Source organism: Notamacropus eugenii, chromosome 4 (genome assembly GCF_028372415.1).
Source record: "Notamacropus eugenii isolate mMacEug1 chromosome 4, mMacEug1.pri_v2, whole genome shotgun sequence".
NCBI lineage: Eukaryota > Metazoa > Chordata > Mammalia > Diprotodontia > Macropodidae > Notamacropus > Notamacropus eugenii.
This window is the reverse complement of record NC_092875.1, coordinates 134,495,660-134,514,363: the sequence shown is the minus strand read 5'-3', so window position 1 is coordinate 134,514,363 and position 18,704 is coordinate 134,495,660. Positions and strand designations below refer to the sequence as shown.

Genomic DNA, 18,704 nt, shown 5'->3' with positions numbered 1-18,704 from the left:
CTATTTGTATCCAAAATTCATGGGGAGTAGAGAGAATCATCTCTCACTCATCCAATTGATGTAGATGAGAAAAGACAGAAATGGTTGATACTATAAGTGTAAAGCCACTAAGTTGTCCATAATCTTTCATGTAATGAGCCTGCAACTGGGTATTTAGCTCAAAGAAGTCAAAGACAGAAGAGTGTCATGAATATCCAAATACTCATAGCAATATGTTCTATGGTAGCAAAACAACTGGAAGCAAAGTCAATGCCCCTTAATTGGAAAAGTCAAGGTAACTGTGGTTTATTGAGTATAATGGCATATTAATGTGATGAAAATGAGCAATTCAGAGAAATATGGAAAAAGTCATGTGACTTAATCTATAAGTAAAATTAATAATATTTTTACACAATAATATCATGTTAGTGATGATCTAACTCCTTGTCTATATCTCCAAATCAGCATTCATTGATTGCAGATTAAGTCCTGAGGGGGCAACCACTACCCCAGCTACCATTTACACTGTGGGTCTATGATATAAAAACTCTAGATTATAAGCTTCCAGCAGTATTTTAGCCCTGTAAGATAAATTTAAATTTATCTCTAAATTTTTAGCAGTAGATAAAAAATGTTTCATATCAGTCATTTACTTAAATGACAGTAAGAAAAATGGCTACAAAACATTTTTAACTATATACATATGTAGATTTACTCTCCATGTAAACATGATGTTAGTGGGAGAATAAGCTTGTAGATTTTGCTGGTTGTTGTTTCTATCATTGTTCAGCTATTCAGTTGTGTCTGACTCCTCATGACTCTCTGCATCATACTATCCATGGGTTTTTTCTTGGCAAAAATACTGGAGTGGTTTGCCATTTCCTGCTAGGGTTGGAAGCTCAATTCCATGTGGACAGTCTCGGGCGGGTAAAGGTGGGAACTTCTAAATCTTAGAGTTCTCACGAGACCCCCCCAGGAAACGGCTGGGAATCGAGGTGAACCGAGCTATCTCGTGTATTTCCGCCTCTTCCCGTGAGAAATGTGATGGGAGAGAGCTCTCCCCGCCCTCAAGATTGTCCCGGATTGGAGCACACCTAGTTACCTAACAGGCACGGTATTCAGATACAAACTATGCCGCTGCAGAGCTTAAGTAGGATCAGGAAAGCCTGAAAGCTCTCTTGGCGGGAGGGGCGCAAAGCGGACAGGACAACAAGGCTCCACTTTTCCTCTCTCTTCTCTCCCCTCCCCCTCTCTCCCCGCTTATACTTCTACTTCCAATCTCTTATTGTAAGATCTTTGCCTCCTTGGGAGATTCTTCGCTCCCTCCTAAGGAAGAATTCCCCTGCACTTGTAACTAGACCCTGAAATAAAGCTCAACCCTTGTTCGACTCTGGAACGTCCTTTCTCTCATACGAGCATCCGGTTTGGCCAACCGAAGACCTTGGGATAGAGGTAAGAAGACTCGGGTAGCCCTCAGGCCTCTAGGCCTGGCAATTTCCTTTTTTAGTGGATTAAGGAAAACCTGAATGAGAACCCAGATAGCTAGGTAACTCAGCTCCTTCCACTCCTGTCTGTCTCCCTCTCCCCTTCCTCCTTCTGTCCAAAGGGAGGTAAATTTGGATGGCCAGAGGATGCTCAGTTAACTTGGGGTTTACTGGTTAGATCTTTTTCCTTTCCCTTCCCTTCCCTTCCCTTCTCTTCCCTTCCCTTCCCTTCCCTTCCCTTCCCTTCCCTTCCCTTCCCTTCCCTTCCCTTCCCTTCCCTTCCCTTCCCTTCCCTTTCCTTTCCTTCCCTTCCTTTCCTTTCTTTCTCTTTCCTTTCCCAAAACCTTAAATCTACTGCACTCTGAAGTCCATAGATTGTACCATACTTGACTCCTGTTCAAGCTCCACTTAAGGGCTGTTTTCCGGACCCTCCTGGCTTAAGAGTGATTATCAGTAGTAACTGTTGCTCTTTCCCTCCCAACCTGATTTAGTTTAGTTTTTTTGTTTGTTTTTTTTTTGCCTCATTAAAGGGGCCATCCCCTGATTACTTCTTAAACAGGCCTATTCACCCTGAGTACCTTAATAGGTCTTGGTCTAAAGGGGCCAAAGTCTCCCACTGCATCCTGGGTCATCTCCAGTCATCCTGATGAATATCTGGTCACTGGATCCAGATGGCTCTGGAGGAGAGGTGAGGTTGATGACCTTGCACAGCCCTCCCTCACTCAATACCAAGTCTTTTCAAGTCATGTCATCATTTCTCTGATAGCATGGTCTTCTTTGACAACGAAGGACATATATAATACAAGGAAAACACAAGGTCAAGTGACTTGCTCAGGGACACACAGCTCAGCTAGTAAGCGTCCGAAATTTGATCTGAACTCAGGTCTTCTGAACTTCAAACCAAGAGCTCTCTCAACTGAGCCACCTACCTGCCTCTTAGATTTTACTGACAGTGATATATAAATGTAAGAAACATTTGGGGCTAACACAACTCATATTTCTGTCACTGTAAGGCTTAACATACTTCCTCTTTTGTAATACTTTCATGCCATTCCCCCTGACAAATCATTTGTTCTGATCATTTTGTTAGTGGGTTTCCCCTTAGACTGTTTCTCATTCTAGATTAACTCCTGACTGTCAGAGCTAATTGTCTTATAATAAACCTAGGTCTCTTATTTGTTGCCAGGGATCACATTTCTTAGAACTATTTTAATTGAATATCTGTTTCTTGATGAGTGTAGTGTTTCTTACTCTGAATGTAAGCTCATTATGAAGAGATTATATCATCCTTTGTACTTATATGCCCATTACCTAGCACAGGGACATTGTATGTAGTAGGCACTTAATAAATACTTGTGGATTATTTGGGTGAACAGCTCACTGTAAGATATCATGGCATAGAAAAGGGTGGAGATGAGAAAGAAATCCTCTTCCCTTCAACTGGTCTTCCCTCAAGGAAGAAAGCAAAGAGTTATTGGAAAATAGTGGAGATGAACGAATGAAGTGAGCTTTTTTAAGAACAGAAGATTTACTTGCTTGTAGACAGTAGGGTGAAAGCTAGTAGACAGGGAGAGCTTGAAAATAACTGAGAACAAGGATGGTAGAGTCTCTTGGAGAAGACAGCATGGAATGAGAGTATTGTGCATATAGAGGGGTTAGCCTTGGCAAAGGGAAGGGCTACTTGTTCATGAAATGGGTGAGGAGGGTGTTGTGGCAGAGGTGTCTAAGTGATGTCAGATGAGGAGGAGTGAGAAAAGAGGGAGATCTCAGTAAATGGCAAAATATGAAGCAAAGTTTTCAGCTGTGAGGGAATAGAGATGTGGAGTCATATGAGGTTTTAGAAGAAGTGAAAAAAGGTTTTGAAGAGCCACTGTGATAAGTGGGGTAGTCAGTTAATTAGAGATATACAAAAGATTGCCTTAGAGTAGTAAGGGTTCCACTGAGGTCATGTATCATAAATTTGTAGCACATCCAGTCAACATGATGATTTATTCGGTTTTGTTCAGCAGCACATACATAGGAACAAAGGTAATACATGATGGGAATAATCCAAGACCAAGGCTTGGTAGGACAAGATTAGGGATATGATGAAGAGTCAAAGGACTTAAGAGGATATTTTAGTGTTGAAATGATTCACAAAAGTGTCAATGTGAGGAAAGGAGGGAACTATAGCAAGAACAGAGGTGATGCACAAGAGAGAACTGAGGGATTGAAGCATTAGTGGTCACAGTCCTGATGAAGAACAGTGTTTGGTTTTGGGATGCAGAGGGAGAGATGGAAGGCCAATAGCTTTTGATTAGGCAAAGAATTTTAGAATTCATGAAAACTGAAGTGCTATATTTCCAGGTGATTATAAGATCAAGGTTATGGACATTTTTTGTGTGTGGCTGAAACAGGGTAAAGGAGTGGATCATGGGAAACAAGTAAGTGGAGGAAGTGGGAAGTTAGAGTGCTAGGGGGAATGTTAGCTAAAATTTTACCTTCTGCAGGAAGCTATTCCCAATCAATGCCTTTCTTAATTCTAGTTCCTTCTCTCTGCTGATTATATCTTCTATGCTCTCCTCTATAATTTATATGTCGCCCATATACTTTGATAAAAAAAGAAAAAAACAGGACTCACTACATTTGTATTCTCCACAAACATTAGCAGGGTACTAACCATATAACAGGTCTTAATAAAGACCATGGATGCATTGATCATTAGCTCCATGCCTATGTTTTATTATCTGTTATTATGGATGAAAAAAGCTGGATGATCTGGGCTGTTGTTTATTGGCATATTTTATTTTGCTTGACTGGTGATTAAGATTCATATAGTTAAAATTTCAAAATGGACAAGAGTCTCTTTCATTTCAAATTAAGTAATGAACTAATTACTGACTAATCCATAGACTTTCAGATAAGCTCTCAACTACTGAGCTGGCACTGAAATTGGAAAAATTCATAATACTTGAGCAGCTTCAGTCGCCTGGCAGTAGGGAGTGCTTGATTGAATGTGTATCTCAGTTCAGTCTCACATCCAGTTTAATTTTACTCACATAATTCTAGGAGTTATATCATTCCTGGGTGGGGGGGAGGAATCTCACACTGAAAAAAAAAAAACACTGCAAACTTTATTTGAAGTTGGAGTAGTGAATACAAATATAGCCCTATAGTCATGTCAAGAAAATACCCAGTTATAGCAAATGGGATGGGGATCAGTGGAAGTTCAACATAAACTGAATTGAATTTGGGAGAAATTAAGTCAATGACTAGAATGCCATACTTGAAGTCCAGAATCCTCAGCATAATTTTCTCATTTATCAATGTCTCTCTAATTAGTTATAATAGATACCATTACATAGCACTTTGAGATTTTCAAATAGCTTTACAAACATGATCTCATTTGATCCTAATAACAACACTGTAATGTATATACTATCATTCTCACTTTATAAAGAGGAAACTAAAGCTGAGCAGTGTTGTGATTTCCACAGATTCACACAGTTCCTAAGTGTTTGGGTGCAGAATTCAAACTCAGGTATTCCTGACAGCAAGTCCAGTGCATTATTCCTAATGCCCTCTAGGTGTCTCACTAACTCTAGTGAGATAGTCATTGTTGTAACCTATCTATTCATCAAAAAAGTGGAAACTGAAAATGGTACCCAAAGGCAAATAAGTTGTCAATGAAAAATAATGATGTTTTTGCCTTAGCTTACATGCCAGAATTTGACATGCAATAAAAATGTGCCAGGGAAAAGGGGGTCAGACATATCAGTATGCAGGATCAGAAAGTCAACAAGAATTTATTATCTACTATGTCCCAGGCACTGTGCTGAGCTCTGGGGATACAAAAAACAAAGTCACAAAAGGATCCCTGCTATCAAGAAGTTCATAGATTAATGGGGGCAATAGTATGCAAACTGCTTTGTACAAATAAAACATACTGGACAAAATGTGAATAGTCTCATAGGGAAAACACTAACATTAAAGAGAATTGGGAAAGACTGCCTGCAGGAGTTGGGACATTAGCTGTCATCTGAATCAAGCTAGAGAAAACAGGAGGCAAAGCTGAAGGAGAGAGACAGGCATGGGAAATAGCAGTGAAAATTCTGTGTGAAGGAAAATGAAGTGTTGTATGTGAGGAACAGCGAAGGGGTCATGGTTGTGGGATGGCAGAGTATGTAAAGAGGAGTAAGGAGTAATATGACTAAAAATGTAGGAGAAGGCTAGGTTATAAAGGGCTTTAAGAGGCAGAACATGTTTTGTATTTCCTCCAAGTGACAGTAACAGGGAGTCATTGTTTATTGAAGGGACAGGGAAGGGTGGAGGGAGTCATTCCTGCCCTGCCAACATGGAAGATCATTGTGACAGTTAAGGATAGACTGTACAAGTGACAAATTTGAGGCAAGGAGAATAACTAGTAGGCTACAGCAATAATATTAAAGAAGAACCCTCTTTATATTTTATCTGAACCAGGTTTGAAGCCATATTCGTTTATTTCCTGTTACCCATGAATGTACAACTAGAATTAAGAAATTATCATCTGAACTGTAAGCATTTGGGGAATGATTATTCTGGTCATCTTCTATAACCTGGGTTAGTGGTACCCTCTTGAACTCTGAAAGGCAGTGATTGAGCCTGATTCCACAGTGACAAGACAATTAACTTTGGGGAATAAATCATCATTTTTAATGACTGTACTGTCCACTTGGGAAATAATTCTTTTTTATATTATTAATATCTTCTCTAGAAGCACAATTATCTGGAGGAGAATGTGCTAATGAGTTGCATATGTATGTCTTTTGTGAGGGGGAGGGGCTGGGATTTATTCTGAATTTAACACTAAATAAAATAAGGATTTCCATATGCAAAACTAAATAGGAGGAAAAGGACGATATAGAAAGCCATAGATCTCTATTATGGATAGTATACTTCTCTATTTTTATGTTATAGAGAACAGGCCACTGAGCCCAGTCCTTGTAAAAACTCAAGAATCCCAAAAGATCCTGCTTATGGGAGTCAGGAACATATATAGACATTCTATAACTGGGTCCAGTAGCTAACTGTAGGTTGAATAGCAGCATTTTTGATTGAATGAGGCTGCGCAGCTGTAACTAGTGAGTGTTCAAAGGACACTAGCTGAGAAGAGTTTTGACATCTTTCTCTCCCTTTGACCTCTTCTCTTCATGTGGCTTTTTCCCCCTGGCTGTTGGTGTCTGTTGAAACACAATGCTGTAAAGAGAGAAGGCTTTCTCTGAGGTTGACATGTGGCCCCGTAAATATGTGCCTCAGTTCTTTGTCTCAGTATTTGTACTTTAATTTTAGATGAAAGAGAATGGAGGCTAGAGACTCATGAGTTTTGAAAGACTGGGAGAGTGAGCTACCTGAGAAAAAGAAGCCCAGGCTTGATGTTCCACAGAGAAACTGAGGCCACTCTACCATGCACTGAATTGATACAGTGCAAATTGTACCTGCAAGGCAGTGGGGGGAAATGTTTATATTTGTCTTCTTGCTGAATCCTTGAAGTTATTCTAAAAATTAATTAATATTAGTTGGCAAAATGCAACTGGAGCTCTAGTTATTAGCAGCTAACAATGAAGGAGAACATAACTGGAATGGGAACTTGACTCAATAACAGTAAAGAGACATCTTCACCCGTCAGATATACAGGAGACAATGTAGCTTACCTTGTGACAGAGTAAAGCTAGGGTTCTCATTGCACATGGAGATTTATTTGTATTTTCAAAACCCCTGGAAAGATTCCCCATCCAGGACTTAGGTTATTGGATACTCTAATTTAGGAGTCCCTAGAAAAATTGGAAAATTTCTCTTCTCTTTCACTGACTTCTTGAGTGTCAGAGTTTCAGAGGGAAAGGAGGAAAACCAAAAGCAGACGCACTCAAACTGGAAGGACTGGGCTAGATGATGTCCTTTCAACTACAATCCTATTTCTGATTCTGTATCCAATAACAAAAGAGGTTCCTCCTTTCCTCAAGGTTGGCAGAGCAGATCCAGTTACAGAATCTCTATATGTGCTCCATAATATCTCCAGGATATTTTCATTCCATAGCATAAAGGGTCCCCCAAAGCAGGTTCTTTTATCCCTTCCATGTGGGGAATTGCATGAATGGCACTCTGTGTATGCTCATAATAACTGGTTTCAGTGGTAATCCCTTGACACAAATATAAAAAATTCAACATACTGTCTTAAAAGCTGTACTGTCCTTCCTACTTAGATCTTCATTTGACTCTCTACTATTCATTTTTAAATGCTCAAATGATCATCTGGCTTTTTTGTTTGCCTTTATAACTCCATCTTCATTTCCCTCCCAAGTTCCATATTGAAAGAAAACTAAAACCCCTGTATTAGCGTTGCATGATCAAGCAAAATATATCTGTGCCCAACATTGTCCGTGTCCAAAATTAGGATGTATGTTTCTCAAAAGGCATGGTTTCCATCTTTCACCATTGACTAGATATGCCCCATCTTGTTGGAATATGACTATTCAAAAGATCTGCAACTAAACAAAATACTCCAGATGAGGGGAAGGGGTGACCTGTGCAAAAGTCTCTTACCTTCTCTTCACTTATCTTAGGTTTCAATTCCTTGCTAACTACTCTGTTCATATCAGTTCCAGTATAAAGATTTTTTTTTGAGAGTGGTGAGCAGAGGAATTAAAAGCAAATAGAGGTAAATAGTTCTATGTTCACTCTGTTATCCATTAGAATGACCCCCAACCACCCTGATCAGTAGGCACACTTTAGATTTGATTATCTAGGCTGGAACATGCAGTCCATCTAGTTTAACTTCCTCATTTTACAGAAAGCATTAAAAAAAGGCACAATAATTGCTTATGAGTAACCAGTGGCAATGCCTTCTAACCATTCCTTTTCATACCCATTTAAGAACTCTGACTGGTCTATACAGGGTCAGGACAGACAAACTCAAAACTTTATAGTAATGTTTTTTTCTGGTTGGAGAATGGAAGGCAGGAGAATATGAGAAAAAAAAATAATTGTAGGATCAATCCTTTCCTGGGAAGCTGTCGGCAATGAATCAATCTAATTTAAAGCCAGCTTAACATTTATAATTATACCAGACATCTCTCTCTGCTCCTAATCTCCCCAGAGGAGAAATGCTTTGTTTTACTTTGGGGAGTTACCTCTACCAGAAGTCAACATGCTACTGAGGAGCTTCCTGCATAACTATTTTATTTTTAAAGTATAAATTACACCAAGAAGAGAAACAAATGCTGGTAGTGACAAAATAGATCAGGTTGGGAGCAAGGTGCTAGAAGGCCAATACAATGATCTGTAAATAATAAATAAACATTTATTAAGTACTTGCTGAAAGACAGGCAATGTGCTAAGCTATCAGTATTCAAAGTTCTTATTCTCAAGGAATTCCTATTCTCAAGTATTTAAACACTTCCTATTTTCAAAGAGCTTACATATTAATAAGAGACAATATGTGCACATATAAGGATTTTCAAGATCCATATTATATAGTTAGAAATTAACCTTTGAGGGGAAAGAAATGGTAACGGAGGGGAAGGACCTGGAAAGGTCTCCTGTGGAAGGCAGCCTGTCAACTGAATTAAGCTAGGGTTTTTAAGAGGTCTTGAGTGAGGAAGGAGAACATTCCAGCCTTGGGGAAACACAGCGTAAAGGCACAGACACAAAAAAATCAAGACAAAGGGAATAGTTGTAACAGTGAGTCCACGAACGAGTGAACAAAGGGCAACATGCCAGAGACTTGAGTCAGGAAAGGAAGCACTAGATGCCAGAGAGAAAGTCAGGTGCTGATTTGGGGAACAGATGAACAAGTTGAGTGAGTAGGATCTCTGGGAAATGTTCCATGAAGCCTGCTGAGCATAAATGAGGATATATCCTGTTTCCTATTGTGTTTAGGAGACTGAAGGGTCAGGTAAATTGGAAGTGAAACTATTTCTTCCCCTGGGAGATACATGTGGGAGAACAGAGAGAACTATTTGGAAATACATGACAGAGTTGTTTCTTTTCTTATATCTAATTTAATTACATATTATTGCCTGATACTCTTTCATTAAATGTTTTGCCTTTGAATTTTAAAACATCATTTTTGACTTAGTAAAATAAATGTTGATAAGGGCTTGTTAGTCATGGGGATTAAACATATGACTACCTCAACAGTTTTCGGGTTATGTGAAAGAACTGAGAGAGGGTCCTGGAAAGTTACATATCAAAATCTCTTTTATAGACATATAGACATCTTATAAATATAAATCCATTTTTCCTTGCTTTATTCTTGTTATTGTTGCTATTGCTTTTCTACTCTTGATTTATTTTAGATTCATGATTTTCTAGAAACCAAAGCTCTGTTGGTGTCAGAACAATGAAACCCACCACAAACTAAAGCTAGATATATCAACTACGACAATAAAACAACTCAAAACAAAAAAAAGCAGATAACTTCCTGGAATAGTTGAGTTTATTAACATTGACAAAAGAAAGCTTCAAAAAGTGCCATTAGATTTTTGAATACTTAATTAAGGGAAATGTTTTTATTGTTTTCTTATTTCAACAACAGAATTGATTTGTGAACTAAGGAAACCCATCTCAAAAATATATGTTCTCCCTTTTCTGTGCCATCTTTTCTGCCTTGAATCTTCATTCAGATATATAGAATTCTAACTCTTTCCCATCCCTTGGAAAATAATCATTGCTTTCTCCATATTTATTTTATGATTCCCTCCTGTCAAGCTTATGATTTGTTCCCTAAACTCCTCATTAATTTGATCTTTTTGTCCATGTGATCAATAATCCAGTGACAATATCAGTTTATTTCATCTCTCCATTGACTTTCACCCAAATACTCTCTAACATGCTTTCCAACTCTCTGATTCCTGGATTAAATCATTTCACTATAAATTCTTAATATGCAGTGCTACTCTCTACTAAAAATTATACCTATCTTCTTTTTTTTGAATAAATTAAACCCATCTAGAACCACAGTTAAAAAATGGGTTTGATCTCATTAAATCTTAGTAATATCCATAGGTCTCATTTGCCTCCTTTCATTAGGACCTCTAATTGCTCTTTTTCGTTGAATGCATTTTAGGCATTTGCGTACAGACATTTGAAGCCATGGTTTTTTGTTTGTGCTGGAGACAAGAAGAAACAAGAGACATCAGAGTATCCTTCAAGTATCTGAAGGACTGCCACATGTAGGAGGGATTAGACTTGTTCTGTTTGAACAGAGAAGTTGCCAAGAAACCCAGTTAGGCTCTGCTGGAGGAAAAAAAAATCTTAATAATTAGAGCCATCCAAAATTGGAATGAGTTGCTTTAATAAGTGGTGAATTCCTCCTCCATGGAGTTCTTCAAGTGAGAACATGAACAACTACTTGTCAGACATGATATTAGTTTATGAATTAGACTAGATGGTCCTTGACTTCTTTTCCAGCTCTTAAATTCTACAATTATACTACTTCAAATAAAGCAGTAAAACAAAAATGTGGACAGTAGGTTATAAGCATGATACTCCAATGCAACTAAAGAAAGCAAAATGCATTTTGGAAACAGCCATGTGATGTGGTCATGGTTGTCATAATTTTATTGATGACATTGTCATTTTAACAGCTAGGCAGACTCAGTACCTTGGAGACATTGCTGACATTTCACTTTTGGGAGAGGCAGAATGATTTAGTAGATAGTGTTGGATTTAGAGTCAGGAAATCCTGGATTCAAATCTCAGCTTTGACATTTCCTAGCTGTGTAATTATGTGGAAACCACTTAAGACTCAATTTCCTCATCTGTTAAGTGAAAGGTTGGGTTAGATGACCTCTAAGATGCTTTCAGATTCTAAATTTATGATTCTATGATTCCAGATCTTTTTAGCTAATCTCCCTATCTAGCTAGTTGTCAAATATTATCAATTCTATTGCTATAGTATTCCTCACACCTATCCCTTTCTTTCCCCTAACAGGGACACTGCATTAGTGCAAAGACTCATTCATTCTCTCCTACATTTGTTTTTTGTCCTATGATTCATCAGTACAGGAAAATCCTGAAGAAATTTCCTTTGTTGAAGCAAATCTATATCTGTTCATAATTCACAATCTCAGAAAATTTCCTGGAGTAATGGATAACTTATTCTTAGTCAGAGAACCAGAATGTGTCAGAGACAGGGCATAAACCCAGGGTTTCCTTGCCACCAAGACCTACTATATCTACTATACCATACTATCTTTTCTCCACTGAATTATTGTAATGTGGATAATTTTAACTGGATATACTGCTTCTGATCTCCTGGCTCTTCAGCTGACAATTCATATCAATAGTTCAAGTATCTGTCATTTTATCAATGTAAGTATTCCATCAACTGATGTAACTGCAATTCTGGTATAACTTAGCAGATGTTTGGAAAATTTCCCAAGAAGAGTAAATTTCCCAATAAAACCTTTGAGCTAGAAAAGTCCATTTAACATGCATGTACATCCACCCCTATGATTTCTGAAAATCAAAGAATCTCAGTGTTAGAAGTGACCAGAATTCATCTGGTTCAAGCCCTGAGCATGGATCTTAATGTTCCTAGAAAGTACCTTTGAAACTTCTCATTGAATATCTCTATTAATACAATCTAAAGACTATTCTATTCCTGGAGCAGTATAGGTATTAGAAATTTTTTTTCTTAACTCCTTCCCCCCAAAAATATTCTTATCTAAATCTTCTACCTATTGCTCCTAATTTTATCCTTTGGGGCCAATCAATATAAATTTAAAACATCTAAGTGATAATTTTCACACACTTATAGAAAGCTATCATATCACCCCTACATCTCCTTCTCTCCAAGGCGATGCCCTCTTATTTCCTTTAACTGAGCTTTATATTGTCCATTAACATGACTGCTCTCTGTGCACTCATTCACATCCTTCCAAAAATGTGGCACATAATGCTTTTATGGTCTAACCAGGGAAGAGAAGAATAAGACTCTAACCTTTCTCATTCTAGCCATAATTCTTCCTTCAGTTCAACCTAAGTTCTAAGTTTAGAGTATTTTATATCTCATTATTGACATATATTGAACTCTCTGTGCACTCAAACCCCCAATATTTTTTCATTTGAATAGTTGTTTAGCTAGCACTTCAGTAAGAGACAAAATTAGCTCAAAGCAATGGTTTTTACTGAGACATCATAGTAAGAAAAATATCTGTTTATAAAACACCCTCCTCATAAACTTAATACCCAAATAAACACAAAATCAACAGGAAAGAGTGGGCATTAGAAGAAAACCAGAAGTCGACAAGGCAACTTCCACATCCAGTAATACTATACTGCCCTCATAATCCTTTTCTTTTCATGGATTCCCTGTGCTAATATCCCCTGAGAGCAGTGCCCCTGGGGTCATGGCTCCCATCTACTCCCCTTGGCTTGCTCTTCTTGTCATCTCAGATCTCAACTGCCAGGTCTAAATCTCCCTTGAATCCACTGACTTATCTCTTCTCTGTTCCTAAAAATTACTCTTTGAAACTTTCTAGTACCGATTTTCTGTTACTGGGTTTTTTTGGTTTTGCTTTGTTTTTTGGATGCAATGTGTTCTCCTCAGTGAACAGTTCCACAATAAGACACCATGACAAATGGAGGTGGAGGGGAAAGACAATTCCTGCCTACAGTGCTTCCTAGTAGCAATGTGTGAGTCACAATCCAAAAAGCTTTCCTATTTGAGCTCTGATTGTTCACTAATCTCTATGTCTGGCAGGTTTAGCTTTTTAAAGGTCCTACAAAATAAATGGCTAATCTTTTACTACTCAATGCCAAGCTACCCTTCCAATTCAATCAGTGAAACTTTTTCACACTTTGTAAGAGAATAAAGGGATATAGATACTTGGCACTTTGTTATAATAATGCTGTTCATCTTTCATTTTAAAGAGGATCAATGACATTACAGGGCGATGACTTGAGTGTGAATTGGATTTCAATGAGGCAAAGTTGCATAAAGTCATCAGCCTCACTCTTCTAGTCATTGAAGTCCTGTGTCAAGACAAAAATCAAGATGATTGGCAGCGACCCGGGATGTAGTGAATGATTTTGACATATTTGTGGCTGTAGGAACAAGTTGTTCTCATTTATCCTTTCTACCAGAAAGTCTTCACGTGCTTGGAGTAGACATTCCCCAAGTCACCAATAGGTTTGCCACTTAGAGAAATATTTTTCTTTTGAAAATATTCCTTTAAATTCATGTGCTACTATCATTCCATAAATAAATGGTTATAGTGGATTTTGGTAGCACTCCTTATTTCTAAGACCTCTACTAGCTAGTGAGACATACAATCTAAACTGCAGGTGATCTCAAGTGCCTCCCTTTATTCCTCTCTGGATTCTTGCTATTCTCCTTTCAATTTATTTAGTCTTTCAACACCACCACCCCTATGGATTAGCTGCTTAGCTGTGAAACTCTTTAGTACTAGAGATACCTGTGTTGTTCTTATGACTATCAATATTGAAAAAAATGCATTTAATTTGTAGTGTCAGCAAATGAAGAAGTACACAGTGCATTTCTGAATTCCTTCTTCACTAATCTCCTGCTAAGCAACTCGACTTATTTTTTTTTCAATATCCACCAGTTTTTAAGTTTATGTTTACAGGAACAGATCTTCAGGAGATATTATTTATGATTGAAATTAGGAGAAGCTGTCATCAGGATAAGAGGATCAATGATTTGGAATTGGAAGGAATATCAGAGGACATCTGGTTCAACCACCTTATTTGATAAGGAAACTGAAACTCCAGAGTGTTCAGTGACTTGTGGAAGATTGGAACCATGATGAGGAAACAGATGTGGAGGGAGGTCATATGAATTACCCAAGATTATACATGGCATCAATAGCAGAGCCACGGTTCAACATCAGGTCCTTGGACCTGAATTCACTTCACCAGGTTACCTCTCTCCTGGTAGAATGAAAGATTTAAAGAAAGTAACATCTTGCCACTACCTCTGGATTTTCTATTTTCACTTATTTAACTTAGAAAATAATTCTTCTGGAAAATGTCACAATGCAGCTCAAGCTGTTTTCTTGAAGTTTTATTTGCAACCTCTTTCTGGTAAGGGCAGGAAAGGATTTAGTTTGCTTTCCCCAAAACCCCTTAATTACCTTTTCGAGTCTACATCTTTCCATCCATGCAGTGGAAAAAGAACAAAAGGACCTTAACAGTCACATAAGGTGTAACAGCAGTATTATATGATTCCCCCATGACTTCCTCATCCTTGCCAGGGTTGGCAAGGAATTAAAGGGAGTGGATGGTGCTCCCTACTGAATGAATTGTGGTCAAGAGAGGAGGCCAACACTTACTCTTTCACTTTGTTTCAGCTGACTGACACATTATTATCTCCTTATCATTCTCTCTCTTCTGCCTCACTAGGCTAGGAGCTGTAGAGTTGCCTTCTAATGTATTTCCAACCCAGTAAAGAGACATAGGGGAACTCACACACTGTTCCTAGGCAGCAGTAGTTAACTTACCCTTCTTCATTTGGTCTAAAAGTGCTTAATCCCCAAATTCAGAATTTGAAAGGAAATGAAAGCCAAAATGTAAACGCTACCTTTCAATCCCTTGTCAACATGTGTGCACACTAAGAGGAGGCTGGGCAGTTGGACAAAACACAGGATAAGCATTACCACTGACCCTTTCCTTAAAAACATGTCCAGAGCCCAATCTTTGGGACCCTAGACTTGTAAAGCATCACTTTCTATAGTCAGTTCTCTGGATTTAGCATAAAAATATCCAGGGACTTGAAGCAAATATTTAAAACAATCTAGTTGTTCAATTTAATGAAAGTTTTCTAGAATGTGAGGTAATAGTGAAAAGAGAAAGAAATATTTGCAGCTTGGGTCCACTTTGCTGCTGATTGCTTTGTAACTGGTTAATTGTTCTTCTGTAATTGGGGAGGAGAAGATACTAATCTTAAATTTATCAAAGTCTGAATTGTAGTAGCACTTAAGTGTTTATAAAGCCAAATTTCTCCCTAAATCCAACTAGTTTAAGTGATGATTTCCTGGGAAAAGGGTGAGGGAAGAGGGAGGGAAAGGATCTAAATTACAAACACACACATATTACATATTTTCTTTCTAATGGGTTTTGCTTTTTATCAACTTTTCACCAAAAAGAACACATAGAAGTATAATTTAATTTATCACCCATTTTCAGAGCAATCGACCAGATAAATCATTTGGCAATAGATTCTAGTGAAGGTATAACAATCTGAGTGTTCCAATGCCTGAAATAATCATATGCAGGCATTTTAGTAATTAAGATGACCAAATTGGATTTGTCATTAGTGTTTAGATTATTTACTGTTTAATGGTGATGATACCTCCAATCGTCTCCATCTGTAAAAAGACCTCCACATCAAGATTTATAAATATGAACTATGGTGATGTACTAAGTTCTATATGTTTCTATTTTTGGACTAACCATATAAAACAGAGAATTAAGTAACACTAGTTTCAATGTAACACATGACAACTGACATCAAATAACAAATAAGCATTATTTCATAACATATTAGACATTATCATGAGTTTTCATGATGACTAGCCGATGGGTTTTTGTTTGCATGTCAATATAAATGGCAGGACAATCCACCTTTCATTAAACTATCAGATTGGACTGATTTACTACCTAGAACATACTAAACACTTAAAAAAATATTAGCTGACCTAATAGAGACTGAATTATTCAAGAGTTAGTATTAAGATACCAAATTCCCTAAAAAAGCTAAATAAAAATTTGTATTTTGGAATAATATTCAACATTTTAAATATTTACTTATAGAACGTTAAATGGTGGGGAACAAAATAAAAGCAATTTAAATTTTTTTGTTAATGACACCAGTTTACTTCTACCACATTCACTTGTTGCTGTTGGGACTCCACTGGTACAGGGAATTCTTGGTATAGAAACTCCCTCCACTATTTAAGATAGACAACTCAGATTTAGTTTGTATTCAGAAAGTTAGCTGGAATGCAGAGAGGACAAGAAAGTTGTTTATAAGCCTAGAACTAGCATTTGTGAGTAGGAAGACTTGAACTCAGGTCTTCCACACTCCAAGGTCACTCTCCTATTCCCTACACTATACTACCACTCATTAATTTATTTTATGTTATGAAAAGAACAACACAGATGTAAAATATAATTTTGGTAACAGCAGTATGCATTCACTGTGGAGAAGCTACAACTGAGTCTCAGTCTCCTCAGAAAATGGATGGGAGAGTAATTACTATCAACAATTTATACTGTTCTCAAATTGTAAAACTGAACCATTACTTCTAGCGTGTCTAACCAAAAACTGATCAGAAACAATGACCATAGTTAATCACCCTAAGGTTTTAGAAGACCACAATATATCAGAGGATTTATAAATGATCCAACAATAAATTCAGACATGAAAAAAACAGAGATTCATTATGCCTTCTTGTATCCATGTCAGTAAAAAGTATTAAGTTATGTCTAACATCGATGCAACATGAACAAAAGACTATAATTTAAACTCTAGGGTCTAATGAATAAAAGCAGAATGGAGAACATATTATTTGCTGTGCTTGAGGATTTTTTTTACCATAATTTAAAAGGCTAGCTAATGGAACCAAGCTGCAGTTGGTGGGAAATAGGAATTCCCTTTGCCCTAGCCTGCCACAGGATGATTCAGACTTCTCTGCAGCTATTGGAGGATCTAAATTAGAGCCAGCAATAAGTGAGACTATTCTCTCTCTTTCTTGCACCAAGCAACCATAGATCCCTCCTCACCAATCTTCTTGACAACAACCTCTTCCTTTTATACTACTTGGCCACCTTAGCCTGAAGCAATTCCAACTCCATAATGGAAATTTGGCCCACTCTCCCTTTCCTAATGGAGTAGACACCAAAATGTCTTTCAATTATTTCTAGACCTTTCTGTTTACACTGAAACTAAAGCCTCCCATATGTGTTATCTTCCCCAATTAGACCATGGAAGGAAGAGTAGGAGGAATGAGTGAAGAGTGGGAGGAATGAAGACAGGGTGGGAGGAGGAAGAAAGTGTAAGAGAAAGGAAGAAAAGGAAGGAAGGAAAGAGGAAGGAAGGAAAGATGGGAAGAGGAAAGTAATTGTTAAGTTCCTACTATATACCAGGCACTGAATTATCTAATTTCCTTCTGACAATAACCGTGTTAGATTGGTGCTATTGGTATCACTATTTTATAGATAAGGGGAAGCTAGGTATAATGGTATTTTAAAGGGCAAGATCTTTCTCATTCATTAACAGACCTATGTGACCTGCTTGGATCACATGGAAGTCTGAGACACATGGAACCAGTGGTGGGGGGAGCTTGCTGAAAGGGTAGAACAGGAAGAGGCAAAGCTACAGCAAAGCTGAATGGAAATTAGTGAGAGAGCACTCAGAACTGAAGGATGCAGAGAAGCCCACAGCTGGCCGTGAGAGAAGGGTATTTCATTTAAGGGAGCCTGTTTGTGATTTAAGGGAGACTATTTGTGATTGGTTTTGTTTAAGGAAGCTGTTTTATGGGAAGCCTAATAGAGGAAAGGCTTGGGGATGGGACTGTCCCGTGTATGGCTATTGTGTATAGATTTTTGTTACTAAGATGGATTTGGTTTTCTGATGTCTGAATAAATGTTTTGGTTCTGTCTTCCAGGTGGAAAATGTATTATATTTTGTGATTCAGAATTTTGCTGGGATATTCATGGCCACCATAGGCACTACAAATATTGCACTGGCACTACAAATGGCAATGAAGATGGCATCACAGAATATCAGACTTCTATTTGGAGTAGGAAAGGATTTGGAGGAAGAAATGGATGTCCCAGGATTTGCCTTATTCCTCCCTAGCAAGAGAATGGGCTAAAAGCACAGGGCTGTGTGAGAACTGGGAACCAAGGCTACATAAGGGAGAACTCAGAGACTTCAAAAGATGTTTTCAGGGAATACCAATAGAATAAGGGAAAGAAATTACAAGGGTGTGTAGGAGAGACTGGGCCTTGCTGACAAGCTATCAAATTATATGTAAAAGCAGAGACAAGCTGCTGGAAGAGAAAGTTCAGGTGAAAAGGGAGTTAACTGATTTGCAAGAGATGCTTTCTATGCTGACCTCTCCTTTAGAAGAGCAAGCTAAAAAGTATCAGGTGATGGAAGAAAAAGGTGGCTCTTAGGAGGAGGTAAAAAGTTAACAATAGAAAAGGGAATGCAGCCTTTGCATAGGCTGAACTTGATTGGGGCCCAAACACTTG

At 37.9% G+C, this 18,704-nt stretch overlaps 1 protein-coding gene across 3 annotated transcripts in view; it reads right to left on the bottom strand.

Moving 5' to 3' along the window:
- The window catches only part of CSMD3 (CUB and Sushi multiple domains 3), a 1,632,969-nt gene that overhangs the window by 781,423 nt on the left and 832,842 nt on the right, over window positions 1–18,704 (bottom strand). The gene's annotated exons all lie outside the window — the stretch shown is intronic.